We start from the raw sequence: 6080 nt of genomic DNA, 5'->3' as shown, positions 1-6080 counted from the left end.
CCATGAGATACGATGGACTCTGAAAAACAAACTGAGGGTTCTATAGGGGAAGGGGGTGGGAGGATGGGTTAGCCTGGTGATGGGTATTAAAGAGGGCACGTTCTGCATGGAGCACTGGGTGTTATGCACAATGAATCATGGAACACTAAATCAAAAACTAATGATGTAATGTATGGTGATTAACATAACAATAAAAAATTTAAAAAAAATAAAATAAAATCCTGGTTCAGCCACTCACCAGCTGTGTGACCACTGCTGAGTCACAAGCTCTCTGACCTTCCATTTCCACTCAGACATTTAGAAGGAGACCATGCAGAGGGGCCATTAAATCCTCCTCCAGACACTTTTTGTAAGAGTCTCTCATACTCTAGACCACAAGATGTCTGTACCAAAAGTGATACATTATGAAGAGGTAATATCTGATTTGAAATCAGGAGAGAGTGTTTGCTGGAATCTGGGTCAACACATCTAGAAGAAAGAAAACCATTTCAAATTGCGTGCAAACACATTACATCAAACATATTGCTCTCTGCTGAGAGTTATGACAGAAGAGTTGAAGACTCCAAGTCTCCATTAATCACAAAACACAGTTGCTGAAAAATTTCCAAAGCAGAGGTCTCCTGTGGGTGTTGAGCTAGGAAACAGAAAAAGTACAGAGAATTAGTTGTCTTTTCAACCAATACTTCCAGGCTGTGGAAAACAGAGAAGGCATCTCTAAGTCAGACAGACATGGGTTCAAATCTCCAATGTGCATGTTGCACAAGTGATTTATCCTATTGGCCTTCAATTTCCTTCTTTGTAATCCGGCTGGCATTCCCTGTGAAGTTTCTTTGTGAATATTAAAGAGCCTAATATGTACAAAGTATGCAGCAAATAGACACACATTAGGCACTCATATTAGGCACTCAACAGAGCTAGCATATTCCTCTGCTGTGCAACCAGATTGGCTTTATCTTACTTTGTATCAGGCACAAGAGTGATTCATTAATAGTTTACATGCTTGTGGAAAGACTCCGTATATATCTTTTATTTGAAGCTGATCTTACTAATCTTGCTTTTGCCTTTTAAGTACAGACATCTGAGTTACTCTATAGCTTAGAAGGATATATTCTTTTCATCAGTTGGGAAGTTCAATACACTTAAAGTAAATAGAATGAACATATGCCAATACACATTTAAAATAATTCTTCAGGGGCGCCTGGGTGGCTCAGATGGTTAAGCGTCTGCCTTCGGCTCAGGTCATGATCCCAGGGTCCTGGGATCAAGCCCCACATCTGGCTCCTGACTCAGCGGGGAGTCTGCTTCTTCCTCTCCCTCTGCCTCTCCCACTGCTCATGCTCTCTCTCTCTCTGTATCTCTGTGTCTCAAATGAATAAATAAAATCTTTAAAAAAAATAAAATAAAATAATTCTTCAAACTTGCCCAAAGACTAACATAAACCATAAATAAAAATTGGCATCATTCTTGGTAACTTCTCCTATATGTCAAAAATCATGGAATAGCCAATATGACTTCAGATCTGACCCCAAAGCTCTACCTGCTGATACTTTTATTAATATTCCATTTGGGAAGACTGTAAATATTTTACTATTATAAGTTTTTGCAAACACTGGTATTTTTCATGCCTCCAGCAATCTCCACCTTCTAAATATTTCATTTTCTTGGGTAGCATGCAATATGTGAAATGAAGTTCTGTGGCCAGATTTCCCAGAACTTAAAAACCTGAAGTTCTTGAAGTTAATATTGAATAGTGTCAAGATAGGTTTTTTAATTTCTTCTGTAGGTTTGTTGTTGTTGTTCTCTTTTAAAGAAACTGAAAAGCAGCAGAAATGTTGATAAATGGAAGGGTTTCCTTTCAAATTTCTAAAGCAAGTGTACACATTTGCCTAAATTGTGCATGGATTTGCAAAGCACCAGGCCATACGAAATTGTTTTTAAAAGCTGAAAAAGAGAATGTGAGGGCGATCTGGCTGAGACATCTGTCACCCCATTGATCGCCAGGGTTGATTCGGCTGATCTGGCTGGCTAGGCGGGTGTCCCCTTCCTCCCTCACTGCTCCATGTGTGTCCCTCCCGAAGCTGCGTGCTCGGTCGAAGAGGACGACCTTCCCGGATAGAGGAGGACCGTTCTTTGGTCAAGGGTATAGGAGTAGCTGCGCTCCCCTGCTAGAACCTCCAAACAAGCTCTCCATTAAAGGTCGATTGATGCAAAAAAAAAAAAAAGCTGAAAAAGAAGAAAGAGCTCTAGAATTCACTCCAGGCAGAACCACCCACCAGTGTAAATGCCATGAATGGACTCTTCCACTGTTAATGTACAAGGGGAAAGTGTATCTCAAAGTACTTTTCAGCATCAGAAGAACAGAGCCTTTCTTGGTTTCCAAGACAAAGGAGGAAAGTAGAATAGCCAAACACTAGAATTGAGTTAGAGACTGAGCACAGGAGAAGGGGAAGAAGGGACTTGACAAAGACATGACTCAGAATCCCTGTCATAATGTGATTACAGGCAGTCACCATGAATCTATAAGGACTGGAACTAGAAATATCTATTTTCTAGCTCGGGATAGAATGATCTCTAATTTTTTGTCTATGGACTTATGGTTCCTAGAGGTGAGAGAGAGAGAGAGAGAGATCCCAACTATTCAATTGGATAGATGAATAACCTCCAAGAACTACCAACTCAATAGAGACAGTAAAAATTGGGTCAAGATGAAATGAACATGTGACTTTCACCAAAGAAAGGCCTCATCAGGCACTATGATCCTACTCAATTTCTGTTCTTCAAATGCACTACTCTTTCATTTCCCAAATGTGCCATGTTCCAAACAAACACGAGGCCTTTGAACATGCTGCTACCTTCATGGAATGAAAAGCTTTCCCATACCCCTGCCCTCCACTTTTTTCCTAATATGCTTTTAGTCTTCTTCAGATCTCAGACCAAGCAAATCCTCAGAGTCGCTTTCCCTGAATCACCTCAACATGCAAAAATCACTTTTTGAGACTACAAAACTCAGGTATAATTTCACATTTGCTTCTAATTTTTAAAATGAGTATCTGGTTTCCCTTCTAGACTTGCACTCTACTACCACAGAGGCATGACTGGTTTTGCTCATCATTATATCTCAGCACCATGCTTAACATGTGGCACATATTAGCTGCTTAATAAACATTTGTTGAAGGACTAAATCAATGAGTACACTGCTATGCATATTTTTCAGCATTCATTATTTCAAGGCTTCTAACAAGGCATACTTTTTTGCCTTGCTGCCATTTTTTAAGAATTTAGTAGGATGGGGAATGTTAGTTTCTCACTAGTTACCAATTACATTTCTAGGTTCTTAAGGGGCCCTTACTGTAATAATTATGGTAATAATTTCTGTTACTACATTCCACCATGGTGAGAGTGTAACTAAAACAGGGTGGCAGGAGAAGGTGTCAAGGATTGGCCACAAGACAGACTAGGAGTTCTTTACATAGTAAGAACTGAGAGGCTCCAGAGGGCAGTAGGACCCTAATATAATCCCTATTGATGCCTGCTATTACTCTTTTATATTTTTTGCTATGTTAAAGTATTTTGTGTTCTGGAAGCTTTTTTTTTTTTTTAATGAAAATACTCTCTGGAATGATGCCACTGTCACTAACACTTAGGAATTGGGTTATCAATGCACATTCAATGGTACTAGACATTTATATGGAGGCAATAATAATTAGACCCTTTAATAATGAATGGGTAGCCCAAGGAAAGAATAAAGTGCCTATTTGTGGATATTCAAATAAAGTGGAATGGATACTCATGAACATAGTGGCAGGGATTACTGTACTGGGTACAGAGATGGAGGGGTGGTCCCTAAGATTCTTTCTACCTATAAGATGCTATGAGTTTCTGACACTCTGATGAACTGGAAAGGAGTGTCTCTTAAATGCAGATGAAAAGCACAGGCCCGGGGGAGGGATATGGTCTCAATTAAACGCTGAAAATGTCAAACTTATTTTGTTCCCAGACTCCACAAAAATTCATGAGGCTCTCATGTCTTTTTCCAGATTGTTTTGGAGCATTTGGAGCTCAACATCCTATAAGGAAAGTGTAAAATCTTTTCGCTAAAGACTGTTATCCTTTTACTAGCCTCATTCAAGTTTTATCAACTTGATAAACATTAGCCTGCAAGCACACAGGAGCATATTTCCCAAGGCTGCTAAAGCGCTCATTCCCTGCTCCCCCCCCCACCACAGCCCACTCCACAGAACAACAAATAGGCTGACTTGCAATGAAGTTAATCAATAGACACATAAGATCAGGGATTCTAAGGAACAGTTTCCACATATTCAACTTAAACAGTAAATCATACTAGAATAAGGTAATTACCTGAACTGTACTCTTAGAATCTTGAAAGTACCATTCTATTATAAAAAGGACTTTGGGACATTAATAATCATAACTAAGCATGAACGTCCTTCAAATCATGGTTTGACTAAAACCATATTAATATTGTAGAATTTGGCTTATGTAGTGTCTAGAATCACTTACTACTTTGAATAAAATTACTGTGTTTTGCTGATTTTTCCTTTTTTACCTCCAGTCATATGAGAAATCTCATAAAAGGAAAGAGAGAGCCCAATAAAGCCATCAACAAAGGAAAGTGAAAAGGCTGGACCATGGGAGAAGATATATGAATAGTGTAATTTGTTTATCACTGTATATATAATCATCTCTGTACATATACCCAAATTTTATTAATTTTACATTCTATGACCTTCCTAATTACACTTTAGTAATTCTAAATACACTCAATAATTAATTATAAGAATGGATAAAGAAGGGCGCCTGGGTGGCTCAGTTGGTTGAGCGACTGCCTTCGGCTCAGGTCATGATCCTGGAGTCCCTGGATCGAGTCCCGCATCAGGCTCCCTGCTCGTCAGGGAGTCTGCTTCTTCCTCTGACCCTCCCGACCCTCCCCCCTCTCATGTGCTCTCTCTCTCAAATAAATAAATAAAATCTTTAAAAAAAAAAAAAAAGAATGGATAAAGAAGATGTGGTCCATATATACAATGGAATATTACTCAGACATTAGAAAGGAAGAATACCCAACTTTTACATCAACATGGATGGGACTGGAGGAGATTATGCTAAGTGAAATAAGTCAAGCAGAGAAAGTCAATTATCATATGGTTTCACTTATTTGTGGAACGTAAGGAATAGCATGGAAGACATTAGAAGGGAGGGAAAAATGAAGGGGGGGAATCGGAGGGAGAGATGAGCCATGAGAGACTATGGACTCTGAGAAACAAACTGAGGGCTTTAGAAGGGAGGGGAGTGGGGGATGGTCTAGCCCAGTGATGGGTATTAAGGAGGGCATGTACTACATGGAGCACTGGGTGTTACACGAAAACAATGAATCGTGGATCACTACATCAAAAACTAATGATGTATGGTGACTAACATAATGATAACATAATAATTGTATGGTGACTAACACAACATAATAAAATAAAAAAATGAATGATGCTAACTCCAGGGCACTTGGGTGGCTCAGACGGTTAAGCATCTGCCTTCGGCTCATGTCATTGGTCTCAGGGTCCTGGGATTGAGCCCCACATCGGGCTGCCTGCTCAGCAGGGAGCCTGCTTCTCTCTCTCCCTCTGCTGCTCCCCCTGCTTGTGCTCTCACTCTCTCTGTCAAATAAATAAATAAAATCTTTAAAAAAAAAGAATGATGCTCTATTTTCAACTTTTTGAGGAACCTCCATACTGTTTTCCAGAGTGGCTGCACCAGCTTGCATTCCCACCAACAGTGTAGGAGGGTTCCCCTTTCTCCGCATCCCCGCCAACATCTGTCGTTTCCTGACTTGTTAATTTTAGCCATTCTGACTGGTTTTGATTTGGATTTCCCTGATGCCGAGCGATATTGAGCACTTTTTCATGTGTCTGTTGGCCATTTGGATGTCTTCTTTGGAAAAATGTCTGTTCATGTCTTCTGCCCATTTCTTGATTGGATTCTTTGTTCTTTGGGTGTTGAGTTTGATGAGTTCTTTATAGATTTTGGATACTAGCCCTTTTCTTAATTGCAGGAAACAAACTGAGGGTTGC

At 39.8% G+C, this 6080-nt stretch overlaps 1 long non-coding RNA gene across 1 annotated transcript in view; it reads right to left on the bottom strand.

The window, feature by feature from the left end:
- Nucleotides 1–6080, bottom strand: part of LOC145716254 (uncharacterized) — a 56089-nt gene that overhangs the window by 37742 nt on the left and 12267 nt on the right. The window lies entirely within an intron of this gene.

This window comes from Leptonychotes weddellii, chromosome 11, assembly GCF_054177405.1.
Source record: "Leptonychotes weddellii isolate Sample4059 chromosome 11, ASM5417740v2, whole genome shotgun sequence".
NCBI lineage: Eukaryota > Metazoa > Chordata > Mammalia > Carnivora > Phocidae > Leptonychotes > Leptonychotes weddellii.
This window is presented reverse-complemented; position numbering and strand designations above follow the sequence as displayed.